The sequence below is a fragment of the Biomphalaria glabrata genome, chromosome 5 (genome assembly GCF_947242115.1).
Source record: "Biomphalaria glabrata chromosome 5, xgBioGlab47.1, whole genome shotgun sequence".
NCBI classification, from domain to species: Eukaryota; Metazoa; Mollusca; class Gastropoda; family Planorbidae; genus Biomphalaria; species Biomphalaria glabrata.
Genome location: NC_074715.1, coordinates 29,072,021 through 29,099,093, shown reverse-complemented (window position 1 = coordinate 29,099,093; position 27,073 = coordinate 29,072,021). Strand labels below are relative to the sequence as shown.

General features: G+C 38.0%; 1 long non-coding RNA gene across 1 annotated transcript; it reads left to right on the top strand.

Annotated features, from left to right (window-relative positions):
* Positions 1–1,935: 1,935 nt before the first annotated feature.
* Positions 1,936–27,073, top strand: LOC129926410 (uncharacterized). Its single transcript, XR_008778067.1, has 3 exons — positions 1,936–2,194; positions 22,554–22,678; positions 26,083–27,073. It is a non-coding gene; the product is annotated as an uncharacterized LOC129926410 (long non-coding RNA).

The following is a 27,073-nucleotide window of genomic DNA, read 5'->3' as shown; positions in this document are numbered from 1 at the left end:
ATAAAGAAACAATCTTGGACTTCGGTTTTAAGACAAGAGTGTTTCGATCTGTGCACAGAGCTGGGTGAAACGAAGTCGAAGTATAGAGGGTAATGTTTTGAATAGAAGAGGGGGCGTGGAGCGATCATTCTATTCATTTGACTATTCACCCTAAGTCCAAGCCTTTAAACATAGTAAGCTACGCCATTGCTTTTATTCTGAATTGCCAGGAATCCGTTATGTAGCATTAAACCAAACAAGGCTTCGAACATGCCTCAGCCTTCTAGACGTTGATTCGGGTAACTTGCAACCTCTGAAGGAACACAAAAAACAAAGAGTGTATGTGAACTACTAGAGGGAGGTAGTTCAAAACTGCTGCAGATGGTGCGGAAAGTGAAAACATTACGGATTATCTCCCTTTGCTTTTCTGGTGTTGCAAACGAACTGTCGTATGCTTACAGTCCAATGTCAACTTGTCCCGGAGAAGCTAACGGGATAGGGAAATTTGTTCATAATTTTTGTTTAGAAATAGCAACGAAATGTGTTGACCAAACTTTTACCGGCTAAGTGAAACAGGTTGTGAAGTAAGGCGCCAGGTTTCACCAAGTGAGTTAAAAAATTTCTTTTCAGATAGGTTTTTTTTTCCCTTGTGCCTTAAGCACATAGACCAGTGTCTCCCAAAGTGGGGTTCGCGTACCCACAGGGGTACACTAAGACTTTGAAGGGGTACTCATTGTGCCTCATTAACTATTCTGTTCTTAAATTAAAATAAATTAGTAATTAGTTTTAATTCAGATTCTTTAATATTATTTTATTCTATATTCATTCAAACTCATCTTGAAAATGAATATCACATAGATCGGGTAAAGAATATGGATTTTTTCCAAAGTTAAAAAATATTACATTTTGTTTTATGAAATTACGTGCATGACACAAATATACACAAATGTCATAGAGTTAGAATAATTAATTGTAAGAGATTTATAGCTTTTGATGTACCAAAAAAATGGCATTAGGTAATTACTAATATTGATCTAAATTACATTTGTTACATGTCTCAAAATATAAGTTTCCTTTGTGTGTATTAAGTAGGCGCCAGGTTTCACCAAGTGAGTGGAAGATTTTTTTTTTCAGCTAGGTTTGTTTTCCAAGTGCCGTGTGCACATAGACAAACACAACAATTAAGATTAAAAGTTATCTGGGTAGATTTTTTAAAATCTAATTCTCATTTCGATGTGAGGAACACTGTAGGTCTACTCCAACGGCCCAGGAAGTTCCTTTCGATGAAATGATTTGAGTTTATTTGAGCAAATATTTAGGGTTTTAAATGTCCTCGAAGAGTGCTAGTTAACATGTAATTCTAGTAGTCAGTATGCAAGAAATTTTTATTTTAACTCAGTTTTTGTCGTGCTCATAAAAGATGCAATGGTAGCTTTTAGTCTTCTTAAAGCGCTTTAAGTAGGATTTTGTAGAGTAAACTAATGAAAGCGATTACAAAAGTGTAGTTCATTTTATTCAGTAGCTGTTTGAGATGTAGATTATTTGCAACAAGATGACAAAAAGCGTAGACAAAGATTTTTTTTACGCTCTAAGTTTCAGTCTTGGTAAATACTTTGGTGGAGTACGATAGGCCAGAAGGGGACTTAACGAGTTTGTGCAAACTCTTGGTCTCACCTTTGCAACGCAGACTGAATAATGATTATAAAAATGATTTTCTTTTTTAACCAAGAAACCTACTATAGACGTCTTGCATTAAGCAAATATATTATTTTAGAGCACTATTTGAAACATGTAGGATGCCGATGTTATATCAACAAAAATAAATCTTGATCCAATAATTGACGACATTGACGTTCTTAAACTTTCAACTCTATCACCCTGCCAGTAAAAAAAATAATTAGATCTATAACATTTGCAAAAAAGTAGATCCATTGATTGGTCTGCTCACGTGCAGTTTCCTGAAGTGGCTAACATCACCATCTCGTCTGCTGACCTCTCCCCTTCTCTCTCGTCGATTAATTCCTTCACATTCACTTCTGCCAATAGCGTGAAATTGGTGTGTGAGCTTTTCCCGCCATTTTGTTGACGATGATTTCTCTCGGAACCAACTGTAAACACCAACCATTGAAAGCTGTCACTGTACTTGTGTACTAGGAAGTTATTCACTTCTGCTGATGCTGGAGTACGAGTGCTGCTTGGATTACACACGCTCTCAGTAGGTTATACATATTTAGATAAATAAGTACAAAGTCAAGGGTCGACCATTCAGTCGGAGTGGTGCACAATGTAAGATTTTAATTCCTTGCAACTAGACCAACATGATGTGTTGCTTCTAGTTCACAATGTCGAAGTATGGAAAGAAGAAGAGAAGAAGAAGTTGTTTTTATTTTGATAATAAATAATAAATCAAAGTAAGTAGGTCATTCAATCCTGGAGTGATCTCTCCGTTCATAAAATACAACATACATATTTAAACTTTCCAAGTCTGTCTCTATTTCATTAGCCACACCTTTTCTCTCTGGTGTTAATTCCGACATGTAAAAACCTCAAATGTTGAGGGCCGGCCTTAGATAATTGGAGGCCCTAGGCGAAGTGACTTTAGTGTCTAAAATGAAATAGAAAAAAAAAAACAATGAAAAAAGGTAAAATTACGCAATTTATTAAAAGCCTAGTCAGTCTAGTGTACTCCAAAATAACATTTGACTTGTTTAGCTATTTCTTCTCTAAAAAATTGTTTATGAATCCTTCACCCATCGGAGGCATTAGGCGGCTGCCTAGTTTGCATATGCCTAAGGCCGGCCCTGATCTAATATTAATAACGTTATATAAAATATTATGACATGATTATAATAATAAAGAAAAAAGATTGACACATCTTTCTCCTTCCATTATATCAACTCATGGTACTTTTGTCACTTTCACACTTCTGGTATATTGACGCATGGTACTTTTGTCACTTTCACAATTCTGGTATATTAACTCATGGTACATGATTATAATAATAAAGAAAAAAGATTGACACATCTTTCTCCTTCCATTATATCAACTCATGGTACTTTTGTCACTTTCACACTTCTGGTATATTGACGCATGGTACTTTTGTCACTTTCACAATTCTGGTATATTAACTCATGGTACTTCTGTCATTTTCACACTTCTGGTATATTAACTCATGGTACTCCTGTCACTTTCACACTTCTCGTATATTAACTCACGGAACTCCTGTCACTTTCACACTTGACGCATCCACGTATCTCACGTTTAGACTGTAAGTACTTGTTGATGTTTCTTCCTTTTATTCACTCTGATGGTATCGATACTTGCACTTCTACTCCTCCCCCAACCCATCACTCATTACCAACGCCACGGATATTAATAAACAATGATGTCACATTTTATTGCTCTGAATTTCGCGTTCGATTCCCGAGGACTAAACAGGGCGACAAGTAGTTAGCCGTGAGCGCTCAGCCAGGTTTGATTGCTCACACTGCTTGCACCACCGGGGGCCCACCGGCGTTGACAATGGCTAGCTTCGATTACCTTTTGTTTATGACACGCCCCGCTACTTCCTTCTCTGTGTGGCGTGAGTACTGTTGTCAGTGACGGATGAGTACACAGTGAACAGATGTCAAAACATCCCGAGTCACCCTGGCCATGACTATACGTGTCCGTGAGATCGTCGCATCCAGTGACATTGTCATGTGCTCACTCTCTAGTGATGACATCCTTGACATTTGTTTCAATTGTTGTTTACTATATACTTTGTTTGTTTCTCTTTGTTCATATCAAGTTCTTAAGTTTGAAACGAAATTGCACATTGATCATTACAGCTGATCTGGTGAGGGACGCTTGCTGGCCAAGCAACAGAAGAGCACATAGATGAGCAAGTGCTGGCCGAGCAACAGAAGGGCACATAGATGAGCAAGTGCTGGCCGAGCAACAGAAGGGCACATAGATGAGCAAGTGCTGGCCGAGAAACAGAAGGGCACATAGATGAGCAAGTGCTGGCCGAGAAACAGAAGGGCACATAGATGAGCAAGTGCTGGCCGAGAAACAGAAGGGCACATAGATGAGCAAGTGCTGGCCGAGCAACAGAAGGGCACATAGATGAGCAAGTGCTGGCTAAGCAACAGAAGGGCACATAGATGAGCAAAGTGCTGGCCAAGCAACAGAAGGGCACATAGATGAGCAAGTGCTGGCCAAGCAACAGAAGGGCACATAGATGAGCAAGTGCTGGCCAAGCAACAGAAGGGCACATAGATGAGCAATTGCTGGCCAACCAATAGAAAGCTAGGAACATATAGAAATGGGACAACTGAAAGAAACTAACTCAAAGGTCAAGGTACTAGATAAAATCTAAAGTTGGTTAAAAGTGAGAGGTTAGAAAATTTAAAATGTGAAGGCGATTCGTTTTCTGTTTACTAGAAGCGAAAATATATAGTGCACAACATTCAAAGTTGAATCCAATGGATAGCCAACGTCGAAGTAATAACAGTAGTAAAAGTTGACTCTAATGTAAAGCAATGTATAGTAAACAGTTATTTAGTTTGGCGATAATCAATGACCTCACCCCCCCCCTCCCCGTGATGGACTCTGACATGATAGAAACAAAAATAAGATATTTATCTGTTGTCCTCATTTAATGTCAACGTATATTTATTGTATAACCCTAAGTTTCTAGATATATACTTCAGGAGTAGGAAGTACAATGTCCCAAACTCTCCGACTCCCTAAAACGTCTGTGTATGGTGCAAGATGAAACGGGGGGGTGGGGGGGGGTCGGTTATATTTGTTTCGAATCGAAGATTTATGAATTGACCTTTTTTCGGAGCTTGTTTCACGAACTTACCTTCAACCAGTAAGTGTTCTATTACCCCCAAATAGTAGGTATTTAGTATCAACAAACAGTAAGTGTTCATATTAAACCAAACAGTAAAAGTTCATGTAATTCCCAAACTGTAAATGATTAACTTTATGTTTTAAAATAAACAAACGTGTTCTTCGAGAAAAACTGTCCTATGATTGTTTCTGTTCACATTTTGATTTTCTTGGTTCTCTCTCTCTCTCTCTCTCTCTCTCTCTCTCTCTCTTTTCTTTCGATTCTCCTTTCCCCAACTTGTCTCGCTTCCTCTCCCTTCCTCTCTATATACTTTCTACATTCCTAATTAAATCGCGACCTTAATTGAAAATAACGAACATTTTGTTTCAAACTAAAAAAAAATCAATTATTCTGCCTCAACTTCTCCCATTTGATCCATTTCTCCGTGTTGCCCAATTGTCTCGTGTTTCTATTCCAACTATTTGCCCCACTAATGCCCCTGTTAAGATCCGTTCAAACATAGAATTCACTCTGCTGTGGCGTTTGCCTGCATTGGACAACATTTGAACACTGCAGCTAATCAATTTAAAATCGATGCGTGAGTGGTGATCATTTGATTTCTTGCAGGCCCTGCGGATTGTTCAACAAATCCGATCCCCTTCTTTTCATCTCGTCTGCCAATCAGAGTCATAGAGTTCAGTCCCCGCTTTTTTTTCTTTAATTTTGTAAGAATTTGTGTGTCCTGGTTTCTCTTCATTGAAGCAGACGTGAGACTATTATGCCAGATTTTATTTGCTTTTCACAACGCTGCACTTTAGCGTTGCTGTCCCTCAACCTGCTGCTCTGTTGGGACATTCACGTAGATCCGGTAGTCTAGAGCATTAGAAAGAAAATAGTCCGTGTGAAAAGGGGCAGACGGCTTCAAAGCTAACAATGACATGTGCTGGAAGCAACGTTGAAGGATCATTTAGTGAGAACTAACCACTGCAAAAAAAAAAAAAAACAAGCAGAAGGCAAGGGCTGCCCGGGTTCAAACAGGAAATAAAAGACTTAAACTAAAAGGGATTTTGATATTTATAAAACTGGAAAGACGTGAATAAGATGAACTCACAGAACCTTCTGGTTTATTAACAGTACAGAACAGAATCAATACTGTTGTACATCTACAATATCTAGTACTAAAGGTTTGTAAACCTTCTGGTTTATTAACAGTACAGAACAGAATCAATACTGTTGTACATCTACAATATCTAGTACTAAAGGTTTGTAAACAATACTTTATCTCGGATTTCTAATGCGTCTCCTTATTTGATTTGGTTTCTTACTTTCAATGAATCGCGTTAATTTTTGATATACCCGCTTCGATTAAAGACAGAAACAGCTATAATGGCGTTTTTGTTACCCCTAGATCCGCCTTTTTCAGTTATGTACGCTGCTTTGTAAGCTTTTATAGAATTGTTATCATGCTATGTAAGCTGTTATATAATTTGTTATCCTGTTATGTAAACTGTTATGTGAGCTGTTATGTAAGCTGTTATGTGAGCTGTTATGTAAGCTGCTATGTGAGCTGTTATGTAAGCTTTTATGTAAGCTTTTATGTAAGCTGTTATGTAAGCTGTTATGTGAGCTGTTATGTAAGCTGTTATGTGAGCTGTTATGTAAGCTGTTATGTGAGCTGTTATGTAAACTGTTATGTGAGATGTTATGTAAGCTGTTATGTGAGCTGTTATGTAAGCTGTTATGTGAGCTGTTATGTGAGCTGTTATGTAAGCTGTTATGTAAGCTGTTATGTAAGCTATGATGTAAGGAGTAATGCGTTGAGCCAACAGAAGTTTGATCACTTTGATTCAAAATTAAAATTCTATCACGTTTTAAATTGAGCACTAATTTTGCAAGTTCATTTTATAAATTTTTTTAAACATATTTTTGTTCAGAGTAAGTTTTCTGTTGGACAATCAATTTCTGGTTTGTTTTGTTTCTTTGGGCGTCACGTCAGTCAATGTCACCATTAGAAAAGTAAAAAGAGTCTCTAGTTTTAAGTGAAGAACTAAAAGTGTCACTGAATGTCTAGTTTTGATGTATCAAATATCAATAGTTGACAATTATCCAAATGATGCATTCACTTCCCTGTTCCAATGCATCAATTTATTTCACTCTCACGTTTTCTAATCAACTCTAGATCTGTGCACTCAGCCGTGTCAATGACATTGTAAATCTCTCCGCCACTTCTTCCCCACCCCTGGCCTCTTTGCTTGAAGGGTTTCCAGACCAGGAAACGCATCGATCTGAAACGCCTTCCTCTCCCCCCCCCCCTTTCTCTTTTCTATTCAATACTTTGATAACATTTTGAAGAAATGATTAATTGGTGAAGCCTGTGAGTAAATTGGCATCGGTCAGATCTGACTCACGCTTTGAGTCTTCCCCTCAAGCCCATTGGGGTCCTGGCCCCACAATGCCACGCCCTCCTGGCCTCATACTAATACGCCCGTTTTGTCCGTTAGCCCATCCACAGATTCTAAACGTTAGAGGTCATGGTGTAAGGGGAAAACATAGAAAAGATTGAACACACACACAAACTGATACTCGTGTCAAGAAAACAAACTATGGGTGGGGCCTGGGGGGCATGAGGGAGAGATTACAATACGAGAGTGAGCGAGAGAATAAAATAATGTCTAATTCTCTTCCCTATGTTATGATTTAGAGAGAGAGAGAGAGAGAGAATAAATAGCTAGAAAACAAGAAATAGAAATATAAAAGGAAAGGGAGAAAGATGAATAATTAGAAGTTAGAAAAAAAACAACAACTTGTATTTGAACTGTGCCATTTATTTGAAACTATTGACGGACATTGAGTTTAAGACTGACTGAAGGGAACTGACCACCAAGAAAAGAGAGTGACAAGAAACGACCGGAGAGAGAGATAGTGAAAGTTTGAAAGCTCTAGAAGATCTTCACAATGTCAGGTCTAGTGGATGAGCCACACTTGGATCTGTTGGATGAGCCTTATTCAGGTCAGTAGGACGAGCTTTAGACGGGCTCGTTGGACGGCCCTAAATCTGACATAGTGGATAGTCCTCTGACTGGTATGTTAAACGCGCCTAGATCAGATCTAATGGGCAATGCTCACGCTGCTTTATAAAGCTTTACTATTGCTGAATTTAAACATTATTTGGACTAAATTTGGAGTTGGTCGACAATGAAAGGCAGAATTCTTGAGATGACCATCTAACGCACGATATTCACACCTCAACTGTATTTGCCAAGTCCACGTGTCCACTATTTAGTCTGTCCACTATGTAGTCTTTCCACTATTTAGTCTGTCCACTATTTAGTCTGTCCACTAACTGTTCGTTCACTATTTAGTCTGTCCACTAAGTGTCCATATGTAGTCTTTCCACTATTTAGTCTGTCCACTATTTAGTCTGTCCACTAACTGTTCACTATTTAGTCTATCCACTATTTAGTCTGTCCACTAACTGTCCACTCTTTAGTCTGTCCACTCTTTAGTCTGTCCACTCTTTAGTCTGTCCCTCTTTAGTCTGTCCACTATTTAGTCTGTCCACTATGTAGTCTGTCCACTCTTTAGTCTGTCCCCTATTTAGTCTGTCCACTATTTAGTCTGTCCACTATGTAGTCTGTCCACTCTTTAGTCTGTCCACTATGTAGTCTGTCCACTCTTTAGTCTGTCCACTATGTAGTCTGTCCACTCTTTAGTCTGTCCACTATTTAGTCTGTCCACTATGTAGTCTGTCCACTATTTATTCTATCTACTATGTAGTCTGTCCACTATTTAGTCTGTCCACTATTTAGTCTGTCCACTATGTAGTCTGTCCACTCTTTAGTCTGTCCACTATGTAGTCTGTCCACTCTTTAGTCTGTCCACTATGTAGTCTGTCCACTCTTTAGTCCCCCTCCTCCTTTCTCTCCATCCTCAGCCCGCACGTCCATAAAAAAAACTGATCCATTCATTCAAGCATCCATTAATTTCTGCGTTGATCCATAAAACCATTCATCCATACTTCCAATACACACCATCTCAACATTCCCCTCCCCCTCCACATTTATTCAACCCCCCCCCCCCTCTCTTCTTTTTAAAATATATTTTTAAAAATGTCTTTTTCCATTCCGTTAATGCTTTCAGTCAACAACAGCCTTGGAATGAATTAATCAGCACCCTCCTCCCCCTTTATTTTTTCTAAAGTATTAGCAGTCAATGCTGTTGTATAGACAAAGTCTTCTCTGGGTCTATGATCCAACCATCCAGCAGAAACACCCCCCCCCCTCTCCTCTTGTACCCACAGTCAATCGATAAGTAATTTTCCATCTGTTGGCGTCGTCTGAAGACGTTTCAACGGATTACCATTGTTTTCTAGTTGGCAATGGATTTTCATTTTTATTCATATATTGGTTCGGTTCATCTGGTTTGTGTTTTATGTGGCTACGGGTCTTTGGATCATTTTCCCCCCATGTAACTATCCCCCCTCCTCTATTTTTTTTTTTTATTCTTTTGTCCCATTAAGGTTAGAATGTAATTAGTTTCTATTCAACAGCCGGTATGGTGGACGTGGCTGTTTAGCTTGACATGGTTTGGGAGGAAGTCTTTTAAAGTCATTGTAGTGGTATGGATTGTTTCCCCCCCCCCCCCCCCCATGTAAAGTCTGTGAAGAGACCAGGTCGGCACTTTTCGCTTGTATTGTAGCCAAGATCCAACGGACCAATGGGCAAGTATTTATATTCAATGAGATCTTCAAGGTGGAACAAGGTGTACAAACATTGTTGTCAATATACATACGTCAGTCACACATAAGCTAACACCTATATTTACAAATGTACACACAGTACAACGTGCTTTTGAATATTCTCGTAGCAGATGTGCAAGTGAGTAGCTTAGAAGAACAACTTCCAAAAGGCCTTTTCAGAACTTGAATAAAGTGAAGAGATAACAGATAAGAAAAAACAAGATTTTTGGGTGTATGTAACTTCATAAAATTGCATTGCATTATAATGTGTTTTTCTTCAATAGTATTCTCTACGTGACAAAGGCAGTTCATGTACGTGTCTGCACTATCGCTGCTTGCTCAGAGGGCACGACACAAGAATACATCCTACAATTGAACATCCAAGAGGAGACATTCAAATAATTTAATTGTATGACTCCAACACCAATAAGTTCATTTGAATCACAGTACTGAAATCACATGCAATCGATTAGCGAAGCTCAACTAGACAGATTAATTAAACCAATAAACAAATGAACCTCGATTTCCTACCAATAGAATTTGAGAAAGACTACCGCATGCTTGATAGCGTTTCAGGGCAACATAAGGCCTCACAAGAAATGATCCATTTTGTTCTGTCTATACTGGTCCATTCTAGAGACACCGGATGTAATATAATTAGTTTTATGACCGCAAGGTGGTACTAGTTATTCTAATTGCAACTTTTTTGTTTGTTTACACTAAATAATGCTCAATATTTGGTATACCGCTCAGTGCGGGATATAAATATGTGTGTGTTTTGTGTGTCGGTGTGTCTGTGTCAAGTCTTTTTTCTTGAAAGCTTTCATTTTGTCTCACTCCCCCACCTTCCCCTTTCTTCAATGCCACGATACTGTTTCTTGTGTTATGAACAAACGTGAGTGGACGTGTGCGGTCACCTTAACAAAGTCACTTAATGAATCATTCAACGACCTCCTCCTTGTAGCGTGTTCTCATGTAATGAGTGTATGTGGTTTGGGGTTGGAGGGAGGTGTGATGAAAACAAGTGTTAACACTGTCATGCTTGCGTGATCCATCGCACAAGTTTTCCTTTTTTTCTCAGCGCCCTACCCCCTTCCTCTGTTCCGTGACCTCCATAGACTCCACGCCCCTGCCTCAGCACCCATCTTTCACAACACGGATCGGAATGTACAAGGGGCAGGAAACAATCGTAGAGAGCAAACATTGGACCGCCGGCCTTAGGACCGGAACCTGGAGGCAAATCTTTTACTGTCGTTGAAATGGTCAATAACTGACTACATGCCCGGCATGACCACTTTTATCAGTCAGTTCCCATAACCTCCAATCGGACCATCTCTCTATTCATCTGCATAAAATGTCTCTCTCTCTCCCCCTTTGCTCCGACCGCCCAGCCTTTAACCCAACGTACATAACTCACTATTAAATTCGCGTGCTCCATCGCGTTAATGAAAATTGTAAAGTACTCATCTTACCCACACCCCCTCCCTTCTCGTCGATAGCCTCAGTCATTGGCCACGGTTGAATGGAACCGCGGAAATGAGCTCCGGAGTCTTCAGAACAATAGGGAAGGGGGGGGGGTATGGTTGGCTTGCCTGTCGTGCCTGGCCATATCAGCTATCTTCTCGCCTCACTTGCACCATTCAGATCTTCTCATTTTATCCTCGGAATCTCCTCTGGATAAAAAAAAATTTTTTTAGCTTCTCTTGACAACTTCTCTTTGAACTAAAAGCTTCACATGTTATTTTTTGTAACTTCATATATTTACGATGTCAGTAATGTAACAGGGTTCCAAGGATTCAAACGGGTTCATTTAGATTGATGACACTTGTCAAGGGGCGCTGAAACGTACGATGCTATATTGTCCGCCCCTTTTAATTCATTTCATTTATTTGCTTCTATGTAATGGGTACTGGTTAGGTCTGTGTTTCAATGTAATGGCTACTGGATACAGCCTGTGTTTCAATGTAATGGCTACTGGTTACAGTCAGTGTTTCTAAGCTCATACATATCTTGAAAAATGTTGCAATTTTAGCTCTTGAAGACGTGAATTTTTTGTTTCTAACTGGACGTTCTACAACTTATCAACGAAACATTTTTAAAACGTCTTTCTCCTTGACCTGTTTCAGTTGACACGAGGGGGGCTATAGGTCAAATCCTCTTTTCTTTTGTTTGTTGTTTCATGTTTCGGATGTTCCTCCAGAGTTGAACACTTCCTAGATCAAACCTTTCCCAGCACGTCGAAAGGATGGCGGCGATCGGTGTTCGAAACCGGGACCATTGAGACGACAGTTCAGCGTGCATACCACACAGCCAAGCAGTCATCATTTTGAAGGAACATCTATTACCTTTAAAAAAAGAAAATGAACACATTATTCATTTATCTTTATAATAAACATCCTTGTACAAATCATCCACCATATGTCTGTGTGTGTGGTGAACTACAGAACTACAATAAATCCAGTTTAGACAATATACTTCTATAGAGCATGAAATATCAAAGATAAAATTGTTATTTTTTAAATGATCCCATCTTGTAGGCTGGAGCCTGGCTCCTAACTTAAATAAGGTGTCTATTCATGTAGTTGATTCTATTCCTTGTATTGAGCCTCGCTACAACAAAGGTTTTAGTGTAGTATAGGATACGTAAATATAAAGGGTGTTAATGAAATTGAGTTACAATTATACATTTACAATACAAAAAAAGCAAAATCATTAGTTATGACTTTTTGAAAATACTTGTTTACATATTAAGGTTTGGAGTAGCTAGTAATGGTCTGATTAATAACGTTAGCATGTCTGCGTGAGTATTAGAGGGGTACCTTAAAGGAGATTTATATAGGTTTGATTTGTATGTGTGATTCTATAGATCAGTGGGTTTTGAAACACTGAATGTTGGGGCGCCACAAAAGGTTTGGTTGTTTAGCTCTTGTGTTTTTTTCATAGTGTGTCCCCCCCCCCCCCCGGCTGTTGTTTTGATGAGGCTCTGGTTGTAATGCTGACCACAGCTGCTACATAGACAATGAAAGCTTGATCACAATAATAGGATTAAGTTTACAGGTCTCTCTCTCTCTCTCTTTTTTTTTTCGTTTTTGTTCTGCGATTGTTTATACTATTTAAACTTACCGCAATACTATTCACGGCAATACTATTCACGGCAATTCAGATCCTGATAGAAAAGGTCTGTCCGTTTCTGTAATAAGCTTTTTGTTGCTGTAACAATATGTCAGTGCTTTTAATCCTCAAATTAAGTCATGAAAATATTGAACAAACTCTACAAACACGGACGATATAATGTCATTGGTCCGGGGTTTGAACCCTACGTGGTCATCCCTTTGTTCTCCTGTGGGAAGTTTGGGCTGAGAAGGAATAATCTTCAACTCTGAAACATGTGAACCATACACAAGACCGGCCCTGACCATACAAACTCTGATATGTCAGATTCCTACCTGATATGCCCCCACCTTTTCAAACATTATAGGTGAGTTGTGTACAGGTTGACATCTATCAATTTTCTCTATTCTTAATAGTAGTGGGGTAGATACCATATAAAATGGCACAACAAAACAGCGCGCAAAGTGACACCGTGCCACAACGACTTCACCAAGAGTAGCGTCAAAACGGCTGCGTAAGTGTCCTACAATAATGGACTGATACTTTGTTTATATACATAGTTAATGTGTCAAGGTAAACTGCAATAACAGCTGTTTAGAGTTTAACAGTAACTGCAGTTCCCTTCAGTCTTTTATCTTTGTTATTAGTCATAGATTGTTACCAGTGTAAGTTTAGTCTGGTACATCGTACAAAAGAGAGCAATACTGTGACTGCCTTAGCAAAAGAGATTGTCTTTTCCTGTAATTATTTTGAATGAAACAAGCTGACTATCAAAAGTATTACCATAGCAACTTTCATCCTAATTATTCAAAAAACAAAATGTGTTATATTGTTGTATTGTGTAGTCTTTTTAAATAAATATGTTTATACGTACATTTAATTCTTAGTTTAATTTAGTTTTTTTTAGTACGTATGTTTATACGTACTGTCACAGATTACATTATAGAATTGTTTGTACATTTCATTTTTGAAAGAAATATAAGCCCTCGGCATGAGTCTCGGGATTTAATCCTCAAATTTAGACACTTGACATTCAAGTCAGGATTTACCCAAGGGACTTAATTAGTAAGTTTGAAATCTATTGGTTGATTTGAATTTAAACAAAGACATTTTTGAAAAGGGTTAGCGCCAGAGAATTGGCGGTAGTAAGAAAGAAAAGTGAGTCGATAATATTAAGTCCTTGTAGCTAGTCACGTTTCTAAGAGCTCTGTTTGAAAAGCCTTTGTAATATGTTCCATGCTCATTGATTTGTAATTTGTACATAAACTGTACTTACGTTGTATTTAATAAAGTTCCAGAGTTTTGTTTTATCAAAGAATTGTCAATTGTGATTCTAGATCTTCATTTTTTGTTAACTATTGAATTCAAATAAAATCCCCGGCATCACAACACATCGTGACATCATACCATCAAAATGTCACATCTGGCACTCTCCGACAAACAAAAGTTCATGGACAACTTTTAACGAAATTTATTCAAGATCTAGGACCAATTTCTAAACTCTTCAAAGGAACTTCATTCTTATTTAACGGAGGACAGAATTTCTGTGTTTAACAGGTCAGTTGGTTATCGATAATTCTTTTATAAAGATTTTCGTTAGAGTTACGTCTAACTCACGAAAACTATTATTATATGTAATTGGCAAAAGGAATAAGACCAATATACATAATAACTGGCATTATTAAAAGACCAGTAAGTCAAATAACTGGCATTATAAAAAAGACCAGTAAAGTAAATAACTGGCATTATAAAAAAGACCAGTAAAGCAAATAACTGGCAATATAAAAGACCAGTAAAGCAAATAACTGGCAGTATAAAAAAGACCAGTAAATCAAATAACTGGCGTTATAAAGAAGACCAGATTTAACCAACTGTTAAACCAGTAAAAAGTACATCGGCTCAATAGATCTATATATCAATCATACGACTCCAGTAACTACAAGTCTACTGTCAAGAATTTATTAGCAAATTGAGGCTTCAAGAACTTTGTCACTAGATCTATATTATTATTATATCTGAGATAAAGCCAAAATCCAGATATTGAACATTTTGCTCCAATACAAGAAACTAACAAAGAAATTAAATATGGCTTCCAGTTCTAGAACACAACGATTCTTCGAATTAATAGAATTTGCCAAAGAAAAGCAAATTTCAAAGCCAGACCAGTGGGCAGAGAAACAAGAAGAAAAAGAATATCAAGAGCAAGAATCTGAAAAACAAAGGCAAGAATCTGAAAAACAAAGGCAAGAATCTGAAAAACAAAGGCAAGAATCTGAAAAACGCATGCAATTAGAAGAAAAAAAATTGCAAGACGCCGAAAAGCAAAGACAACATGAAAAAGAAAAAATGGAATTCGAAAAACAAAATAAAGAAAATAAAGAAAGCATTCCAATTCAAGGTCAATCAAATATGTTTGACAAATACAGATTAATGAACAAAATATCGGCTTTCAACGAAAACATTGACAATATGGACTCGTATCTCATAAGATTTGAAGAAATAGCTACAACATCCGGTCTACCTGAAGCACATTGGTCGAGCTCACTTCTTACCCTCTTGACTGGCAAAGCTGTCAACATTTGCTCACAACTGTCCATCAATGAACGCAGCACTTACTCTGATATCAAGGAAGCTCTACTGCGCCAATACGGAGCAACTTCAGCCAACTATAGAAAGAAATTCTATAATGAAAGGCCACAGCAAAATGATGATCCTCAAATTTTTGTAGCTAATATGTCAATGTGGTTTGATAGATGGGTATCCATGGCCAAAATAGAAGAAAGTTACCAAGCTCTTCGTCAACATATTATTATCGACAACATCACCCATGCTCACTCAGAAGATATTCAATCCTACATTATAGAGAGAAATCCTACTGATATACAGACCTTAACCAAGATCATCAGACAGTATAAAGCAGCATATCCAAACAAGTCAGTCAAACCATCTGTTGAAGAAAATTTTGTCTGTTTTGCTCAAGACAAAAATGCAAGATATAAGTCAGATGACAAAATCAAATGCAACAAATGTCATAAACTAGGGCATTTCACGTCTCAATGCCGCAGCAGAACCACAGAATGTTCATATTGCCATAAAAAGGGTCACCAAACTCATGAATGTTGGAAAAAACAGGCAGTCTCCAAAAATCAAAATTTTGATAGACCCACATCACCAACTCAAAGATACAGCAATAGAGAGCAATACAATCTCAACAAAGCACCTGGAAACAATAAACCAGATAACAACAAACCTCGCTACAGAAGTCATTCACAGGACTCCAGACCACAATATATGCCAAACAGAAGCTCATATAACAGAAGCTATTACAATGAGCACTCAACTATGACAGTCATCGCAAAGTCCAATGGTCTCAAATTTTATCCAGGCTTTGTAGGAGACAAGAAGGTGGAAGTTCTTCGTGACACCGGAAGCACGTCCACATTAGTACATGAACGCTTCGTACACGCAAACCGTTTCACAGGCAACCACGTCCAAGTCACTGCATTCAACGGAACTGTCAGCAAGTTACCTGAGGCCATCATTTATGTTACTACACCATTCTTCAGTGGTCAAACAAAAGCATTAGTAACACCCAATCTACCAGTGGACCTAATCATTGGAAACATAGAAGGAGTTAAAGAATGCACTCCTCAAGAACTTACTGAATGGACAAATGCCATACAGCAAGGTCAAAAATGTTTGGCAGTAATGACAAGATCCATGTCCAGACAACAAGAACATTTGGCACCTGAACAAGTTAGCCAAAATAATCACATGGCTACCTCAGTTACTCAAGTTATGCAGAATGCAACAGAACCAGTTACTAGTCCAGTAGCCAGCAACAATCAAGAACACTCAACATGGACACCCCCAATTACATCAAGCCCATCCCTACCGGTCATAAGTCCACCTCCAATTCCCGAATGTCCTTTGTTGAACTTTGAAGAACAAGACGACATGCCCAGAGTCTCTAACAATGATACAAGAACTCTAACTGGCCAAACTGAAGTCCATCAAGACAAGTCATATTTCACACATGATGACTTCATGCATCAAGACTTGAACAAGACTGCATCTGCATCATTATCTACCAATACTATGGTATTCATTGAAAATTCTTGCTACAATCAAGACAAGTCTCAAGAACCAGAAGCAGAAACTAAAGAAACTTATACTCAATCAACTTTGGCTATAACAGACAAAAGAAAAACTATGCAACTTGACTCTAACACTCATACAAGTATTCCTCATTTGAAAGAATATGAGTCAACTAAAGAAGCCATTACAACCAAGAACATTGGAAGTCAAAGAATATTACATGAACACATGAAATCAAGATATTTTGCTCAAGGAGATCAAGTCAAATTACTGTTACCAGATTTCAGTAACAAACTGTTTTACAAATGGCAAGGTCCTTTCCACATCATCAGAAAGATTTCCAACCTGCTTTATGAAATCAATGTCAACAAGGTTACCAAAGTATTTCATGTTCATATGTTTGAACATTACCATGAAACAGATAATGAAGACATCAAAGCAGAAGTTGATAATTTTACAAGCTTAGCAACTATTCCTGAGGAAGAAGAAGAAACATCATCAACACCCATTCCTGAGATAGATGTTTCATTACCAACATCCAATAACATTGACATTCCCAAGGTCATCACTCTGAATGACATAACACTACAGAAAGTGAAGGACACTAAAGTGTTTACAGACCATGCAGATTTCTTTACCAGTGTTTCTGAAACATTTCCAGTACTGCAATTTGAAAACAACCCAGAGAGCAACAACATTGACAACACCAAGTTTCATCCTCCTTCCACTCAAGGGGCAACTTTTCTTCAGAAAGGAACAAATGAACTTCTTCAACATTGCTGTATTGACCGATTGAACTCAGACATATTCAGTCATTGCTCTATTGAACATTCTAATGCAAAGCATTCTGCTACCATTGTTCTACAGCGTCTAAGTTCATCAACCAGAAAATTGAGTTTTGGTTTCGGACAGTTCTTATTTTCACCAAACTCAAACGCGGTTCAATCAGACATTATCTGTGAGATCATTATGACATGGAGACAACAGCTTCATAAACTGAGAGACCTTTTCTTCAAGTTTAGAAAAAGCGTACACACATCCATGACGGCAATTCAGAAGGGTTCTAAACTTCACACTTACATTTTATATATGTACTATACCATATTTAGTGTCACTTGATCCATTATCATTCATACTCGTCAAGGAAGAACATTATCCAGTTCTATTTAATTAATAAATTAATTTGTTTACTCACTTTTTCCACAGGAGTTCTATATCAGATGTTATATTTATTTCAGCACCAAGCAACCCACTGAGGAAAGTCACTCATTCAAGATACTTTGTTTATTATGTTTCAGCATCTTTGCATATGACATGCATCAGACATTTTAATTTTTAAATCATGAGCATTTTATTTCAGGTATTTTATTTCAGGTCGAATATTATTGCATATATCCTATTATGATAGTACAGATACATGACAGACAATTGGAATTTTTCATGTTGAGATTTATTTCACATTGAGTATTATTTTTTCAAAAGATTGTCATGTATACATCATTTTTTTTCTATGTCAATTTTTCATATGCAATATATTTTTCCATGTACACATTTTCACATTAGCACTAACCAAATGAGTTATGTCATATTTTAATATCATCATGAAGCTTCATAACCTATTCAATTCAAGATTTAATTTATCCAAGTATTATGCTTTGTACAACTTTTGATATTGTCTCATTTTCATAACCACTTGAATTGTGAGACAGGTATTCAAAGTCATCAATAATTTTATTCACTGCATTTACATATTTTTTATCTCCAAGTTGACTTTATTTTGTCATGTTACCTCAACCATTTTTCTATAATTTCATGTATGGTATTTTGTGTATATTTAAATAATTTTAATACATATGAGCATTTCTATTACCATACAAATGCTAAATGGAGAGGGGGGTAATATGTCACAGATTACATTATAGAATTGTTTGTACATTTCATTTTTGAAAGAAATATAAGCCCTCGGCATGAGTCTCGGGATTTAATCCTCAAATTTAGACACTTGACATTCAAGTCAGGATTTACCCAAGGGACTTAATTAGTAAGTTTGAAATCTATTGGTTGATTTGAATTTAAACAAAGACATTTTTGAAAAGGGTTAGCGCCAGAGAATTGGCGGTAGTAAGAAAGAAAAGTGAGTCGATAATATTAAGTCCTTGTAGCTAGTCACGTTTCTAAGAGCTCTGTTTGAAAAGCCTTTGTAATATGTTCCATGCTCATTGATTTGTAATTTGTACATAAACTGTACTTACGTTGTATTTAATAAAGTTCCAGAGTTTTGTTTTATCAAAGAATTGTCAATTGTGATTCTAGATCTTCATTTTTTGTTAACTATTGAATTCAAATAAAATCCCCGGCATCACAACACATCGTGACGTCATACCATCCGAATGTTGTTGTGACACGTACATTTAATTCTTAGTTTAATTTAGTTTTTTTTTAATTATTACTTCCCTTTGTTCAATATACACAAAATTGTGAAATTTAGTTTTTTACAAACAATAAAACTTATAAATGTTTTTTTTTTTTTCATATTGTACTACTGTCAGTTCTACATGCCACCAGGGAGTAATGTCGTTTTCTGTTTTCAATTTTTGTTTCGTAACATTGTCTCAATTAACTCCTCAATTAACTCCTCATTAACTCCTCAATTAACTCCTACTGACACATCGTCGTCTGGTGGAGTAACGGTTCATTAGGATTTTGACTAGTAAGGTCATAGCGCTTTTTATCTTATATGCTGTGGCATTATTCCATAGACTCAGTTGTAGCCCCTTGTTCATCACCTACGTCAGAGGCAAAAGTCTTGGAAGTGTTTGAGCTAAGAGCTCTGATACCTTGCAACGATAGGAAAAGATTTCTCCCAGAGGTCAAGACAAAACGCTTTACCCCCGCTTCTGTCTGAAATATTTTTACTATGGTCAATCCGTTTCTATGTAACAGCAATTTATCAATGATGGCGTACACTGTCTTCAGAGGCCTAAGGAAGCCCACCTGTCCCTGGAAATTCCTTTATATTAATATTTCGCTGTCATCAACTTTCTATGAGACTATCATTGATCATCTTGTTGAGACAGCCCCCTTCGTGGAGCTGACGGACTTTTCGGACTGGCCTTGTGGGGCTTTGACTAACGGACGCAACGGCTGAAACATCTGGCGTCAAGGCTGAAACATCTGGCGTCAAGGCTGAAACATCTGGCGTCAAGGCTGAAACAGCTGGCGTCAAGGCTGAAACAGCTGGCGTCAAGGCTGAAACAGCTGGCGTCAAGGATGAAACAGCTGGTGTCAAGGCTGAAACAGCTGGAATCCTCTTGAATATTTTCATTCTTAGTTCCACGCTCCTGCGTGTCTTGATTTCTTGTGAGTGCTACTATTTCTTTTCTTAGCTCTGTACTGTGCAGGAATGTCTGTGTAAATCTTGAGAATTTGGGCCCAGAGCCTTGTTCTATTAAAATTTGATCTTCAATGCTACCGTTGTAGTGTATTGAAGTATTTGATCTAAACACTAATTTCCTTGTAACGAATACAAGTAGCTTTGTAGGTGTCCAGTTATTTGGTATCAGTCTTAGTTCAGCGCATGCATACGTGTGTCCTGTTAGATGTCCAGCTGCTTAGTCATGTGTGACACTTGGTGTGTTTTTTACCTTTCAATCAATGACAAACCGACACATAGAGAACACTTTGAGCATCAACAAAATTGAACACTCTGTAAACTAACGAAGTCTTTATGTAATTAAAGACTTATACTTTAACTTAAAAAAAAAGAGAATAAAGTCGATAACATTTGGATATAAAAAAAAAAGGTATAATGCACTGTTTACCCCCCCCCCCCCTTCTCTCTCTCTCTCTCTCTCTCTCTCTCATCTAGGAAATTTAGGCACTGGAGGTAGAGATGATTCTCCTTTAATTGCTTCACCTCCTTAGCCCCCCCCCCCCTTTCCACGCACTCCCACTTAAAGGAGAGGATTAGTCGCGGGTAGATGTTGAACTAGGTCGTGAAAATTGCGTAATGAGAGGAGAATCCCCTCTACCTCCCCTCCCCTGTATCCTGTGATGTCTATATTATATAATGACTCTTCATCCGGAGTCGTTTTGTCCACACATTCTCATGATTGTCATTTTCCCCCGTTTTGTCAGCTTTTCTTTTGTCACATGACAAAGCATTAAGAATCGTTACAGTTGCTATGTTTTATAACGTCACCGATAGCCCACAGCCTAAGGATAAAATATACTTTAAAATTGTTTAATTATGTTCGAAATTAAAATCGCTATTAAAGAGTGCCTAATTTTCCGGTGCCTAATTTTCCTCCTTGTCAAAAAGTGCCTAATTATCCGGTGCCTAAATTTCCGGGTGCATAATTATCTGGTGCCTAAATTTCCATACACCCTCCCTCTCTCTCATGTCCCCCTTTCCTTTCTAAAACAAACAAATATTTTTGTTTCAATACTAGATCTAAAAGGGGAAAGACCTCGGCTCTATAATGTACTTTGTTCCTTGGCCACCTGTCACGCACTGACATATATTCTGATCATTATCTTCTAGTCTTTCTGTCGCGTGTCGGGGAGACCAAGTGTTGCGGCACATTTTAACATAGCAGGATGGAACACACAGGGCTCGTGTAGCGTTAGATGTGGGGAACAAACAGGGTTGGCATAGCGTTAGTCGTAGGGATCTCGCTGGGCTGAAATAGCGATAGCTATAGGGAACAGACAATCACACAAGGCTCGTATGGCGTTTGCTACAGGGCTGATATAGCATTTTATTTAGGGATCAAATAGAACTGAGTATTGGATAATGACACCATCTATCTATCTATCTCTCTATTCTCTCTCTCTCTCTCTCTCTCTCTCTCTCTCTCTCTCTCTATATATATATATATATATATATATATATATATATATATATATTGAATTTTAACTTATCATGGAAACAAATGTCTGTTAAATGAACAAATGTCTGTAAAATGAACAAATGTCTGTAAAATGAAGTTCAAACGTTGTACATATAAGTGTAAGAAAAAAAAAAGTGAGACAGAGAGAAGAATCTAAAATTTCTAACAAGTCGAATTATTAAGAATTAGAACCTGAAATGTTTTATTCAACAAGCTTGCCAGAACATCTCATCTCCCCAAGTCAGACTTGCAACTGCAGGTGTACATACATTGCAAAAACAACGTGTCAGCACCACTCATTGAACGCCGTCCATTGCATCAAAGAAAGTATTTTAGGATCAGATATTTCCCAGTTTTCAAGACATTTTATTTCTCATTTAAGATCTCTAATGGTTCAACTAATTGTAAGAATGGGGCGGCACCCTGGTGTGTCGCAGGTCACACTTCTGGCACCCCCAATTGTAGCCCACACCTCTAGCGTGATATCTCGCCCATGCACTTGGATGCAAGCTAGGGAGTCCTGGTTTACCTGAAGAGGTGGGGGGGGGGGGAGGAGGGACCGGGGGGGGGGGCAATCAATGATTGACTGGTACAGTGGGAAAGTGTAACAATGACATATGGGCGCCATCTGTAGAGTCCCAGGGTAGTCCTTGCCATATGGTCTGTGTTACACGGAGACCAGGACTAGAAGTAGAAAAGATCTCTGAGCATGTATGTGTGTGAATGTATGTTTAGTTTTATGCGTAATGTTTGCAATAGTGTATGTGTGGGTAGCCTATAAAGCCTACGCGTGTGCGCGTACTTCTTCTACTTGTATGTGTACGAGTGAGTATGTGTGTGTTTATCAGTGTCGATACAAAGTGTCTACCTTTGAGTTATGGTCACAAAAACTAATGTTATCCATTGACCTTCACAGACCACTGATTTGATCTGAAAACGCAATTTCCTGACAGTTTTATCCACAAGACATAAGAAGAAATGGCCCATCATGAGATTCCTGGAGATACAATAACCACACAAAGTACCGGCAGTCTTTGCCTAGTGAGTCTACCACAGGACGAATGAGAATATTTAATTTGAATGTTTTTTCTAGGTTTGCTTTAGAATACAGTTTAAACTGTAAACAAGAAACACACACACACACACAAAATACTTTAAACAAAAATAGAAAGCTTATAAAAATGTGTTTGTATCAATTAGTTAAGTCATGTGATTAAATTTGTAATTGATCTAGATTAACAAATATAAATGTGTGCAATTAGAAATAGTGTTACCATTTCTTTTTGTTTAGCGCTCTTTCATGTTTTTAGCTTTCTCACTGCGCCATGATCCTAGCACTTTCTCACTGCGCCATGATCCTATCACTTGTCTCACTGCGCCATGATCCTAGCACTTTCTCACTGCGCCATGATCCTATCACTTGTCTCACTGCGCCATGATCCTAGCACTTTCTCACTGCGCCATGATCCTAGCACTTGTCTCACTGCGCCATGATCCTATCACTTTCTCACTGCGCCATGATCCTAGCACTTTCTCACTGCGCCATGATCCTAGCACTTGTCTCACTACGCCATGATCCTATCACTTGTCTCACTGCGCCATGATACTATCACTTTCTCACTGCGCCATGATCCTATCACTTGTCTCACTGCGCCATGATACTATCACTTTCTCAATGCGCTATGATCCTATCACTTTCTCAATGCGCTATGATCCTATCACTTTCTCAATGCGCTATGATCCTATCACTTGTCTGGGCCAGTTGGGAAAGGAAAATGGGGGGGGGGGGTATCTGTGTAAAATGTTACCGTGATAGCTTTTTAAATGCATAAAAAAAGACTTGTTTACTCAGGGCTCAAGCCTCGTCAAGTGGACTAATTCAACTCATACCACCACATCTGTCAAGTACGATTTCTTTCTCTTGTTCGATACCAAACAAAATAATTAATTACCAATAGTTAATCAACTATTTTTTTTTTAAATTGATACTTGTTTTGTCAGGTGCAAGAAATAATTGTGCAAAATGTCCACTAGATCCGAGATTGGGTGTGGGAGAAATAACGTGTACAAACTTTTACCAGACAGCCAGACAAACAGAACAAGTTGATATCAGCTTTCTGATCAAATATAATTCCTAGAGTGCAGTTTGTGTGTCTGGTAAAGGTATGAATTCCAGTCTCTGATGACTTGCAGCAATATCCAACATGGGAAAGGCTTCAGGAGTCAACCCTGAGGAAAAATTAGGAGCCGGCGCTTCTTAGACAGTAAGCAGCACATAGTGCTACACTTGGACAGAGCCTACGATGATGCTGATCCCATACTGATCCCATGCTGATCCCATACTGAAATAGCAAGCACCGTTCCTTTGGAATGATTGATGACCTACTTTTTTTTAATCTGAAGGACATCAATTTCCGGTCTGCATATCACGTTCCTCATTAATGTAAGAAAAAAATGGTTGTGTCTAATGGGCCTGAGCGTCTACGAATTTATTGTGGACATAGGTTTCGAGAGGACCGCGTCAGGGGGTCGAATATGGCTCTCGGGCCGTATGTTGGGCGTTACTGCCATCAGCTGAAAATAAAGTTAAACCTTAGGTAGACTATTTGCAATGCTCCTCTAATTGCTTTTTTTTTTTTCATCGGACTTTTAAATCTGTCAATCATTAATATTACTGTAAAACATCACTTATTGTAATGCTGAGCTCAAACTCATTGTAATGCTGTAATGCTGTTAATTTTTTGGATTGATTCATGCATTTATGAATAATTATGCAAAATTTAAACTTGATACGAAAATGGGAAACGGGAGAAAAAACATGTTCAAACTTTTTACCATAAAAACAGACAGACAGAATGAGTTGATATAGGCTCTTTAGGAAGTGTCAAACATTATCAACAGGCAATTGAAACAAAAAGAGTAAATTCCAAAGATTAAGGTGGAGATACAATATGTTGATATATTATTAACGTCAATATGGCTATGACCAGGTGCATCAAGGAAAAAAAACAACACATTTTTGCTAGTTAAATTATGACCTGAATATCCTGTTTCTACACGCTAGTGTGTTAGTGTTTGTGTGAAAGAGAGACATATTTGAAAAGATAGATGAAGGGGGAGGTAATTTCTAGCCACAAAAAGTGATAAAGGATTTAAAAAAAAAATAGTTAGACTTAATACAGAAGATCTTATATAATATTGTAGAAAACCAAACAAGCTAACCTCAATTTTTTTTACATTTTTTTTTTCAAATTTGGTTTTACATTTGTGCATTGGGTGCATTACAGCGTCTGTTAAGAATTTCATTTTTGTTTTCTCGCGCCGTGGCCTTAAAAAACAGAGCATTTGATTGGCGACGTCTGGCACTGTGGTTGTATAAAAATAGGAAACAAAACATATGCTATTTTTTTTTGGTTTAAGGAACTGATGTAACAGCTGCGGCCTTTAAACGGAGTAAACATTGAAGCGTTATTTTTATGCATTTTTTTAAAGATTGTTTTTAGAACTCTATTTTTTTTTCTTCTCTCCATTTTTTTCCACATGTCCTTATAAATGTAGGGCCTATATTCCCTTTTGGCTTGAATAACCGGAGGTCTTTAGGTTGTCTAAAAGGTTTTCAAAATTATTTGACTAGAAAAGAAAACTCGCCTTTTAAAAGCATATACAAGAAAGACTGCATCGTTACATCCCAACTCACACCACCCCCACCCCCAATTTTCCTGTTTACATTTTTTTTTAAATTTTTATCCTAGAGAAAGATAGAAAATCATATAATCGTAAGTAGAAAAAAAACCTAAGGTAATAAGGACCTGTTAGGGGCAGATGGTCGACCTTTTCCTCTACCGGAGGTCTGCCGTCTGTAGTTCGTCATAGTAACACTAGGAGTGTCATCTGTTTCTTTGCCCCCCCCCCCTTTTTTTTTTAACACACTTAAAAAATAAAAGGTGTTTTCGTTGACCTCCGAAAGTATGTCACGTCTGCTGGATGTCGCGTGCCAGGTAAGAACGTTCGGAGGTGCACCAAAGCCTCGCAGGAAATGAAGGTGGAAGCAGTTGTGGGTAGGGGGTTGCAAGGTTGCTCTGTGCACTTCATTGTGCAGTGTGATCACGTGATCTCTTCAGAATTGTACATACAGTGTGAACAGTTTGCTTGTTTGCTTCACCATGAAATTTTCCCGCCATAATTGTCTCGTTACGTTCAGATTGTTTTTTGATTTCTTTTAAGCAGATCTATTTAAATTTCCAAAATCGTCATGGGGTGGTAGTAAGAGTCGCTCCAGGGACCCCGATCGTTGACTGAGCATCATTTTATACTTACAACAGAAACACCTCACGTGAGGTGACTGTCCCGTTGAGCTTCTTGACATAATTCTTAGACATACTTTTAGGTATATCTTAAGTATTCGAATATTTATTTTAATGAATTCTCATAATATTTATTTACAGCTCTCCGATGATGAGAATATATTGTAGAGACTGCAGTAGAACTCTTCAACCCAAGCATTGAAATGACTTCAGTTTGATCCAGTAGCTGTTCTGTTCTATTCTTATATTTTAACTTGTCAACAAAACTTTTCTGTTTATGTGTCATATAAACCCAAAACAAAACAAAAAAAAAAAAAAGAATTATAATAACGCCATGCCATTTACAGTAAAAGTTCAAGGACACTCAGACATACATATTCTCAAATACTCTATATTCACAGATCGTATGCTGGATGAATATAAATCGTCAAAAGTCAAAAATCTATTTCTAAAGGTGACTCACCTGTCAAGTCTAAGAGAATGGGCTTGAACAGCGTCCCGGTACCCCAAGCCTTCTCCATCTCTGTCTGTCTGTCTGTCTGTCTCTCTCTCTCTCTCTCTGCATATTTCTCTAGCCTGAGTCAAATCCAACAAAATCTGTATAAAAATATCAAGGTGAAAACTGGGGTAACAGGGGCGTTGAAGGGCGCGACAAAACGGACGCCGTGTCGTGGTGCGACTAGTGTCTTTAAGGAACAGTTGGCAGATGGGCTACTGTGGGTCAGGGGGTCAAAGGGGACGTGTTTTGGCATCTTAAATAACAGAAACAGGCCTCAGCCATTTGCCACCATGGCGCTCCCTCTCCCTACAGGGGAATCGACCATCTGCTATTCTCTCTACACACATTCTTCGAACAACTGAACCCCTCGATACGTCCAGTGTTGTCAATGATAAATTCAATGTCTAAAGTATTTACATGTAACACTTGGCACTCTGTATGGAATGTAGCAGGCACTTGTAACATTGTATAACTTGTGACAGAACATAAATTGATGTAGCTAGTACAACAATAGGACTTGTATCGCCACATAACATTGTTGTAAGTATGTAAAGTAGCAGAGCAAATGGACGTTTCAAAGTCTCTATTACAGTGTCTTTTGACTCTTCTACGGAATAAACGTATTTTGAATAA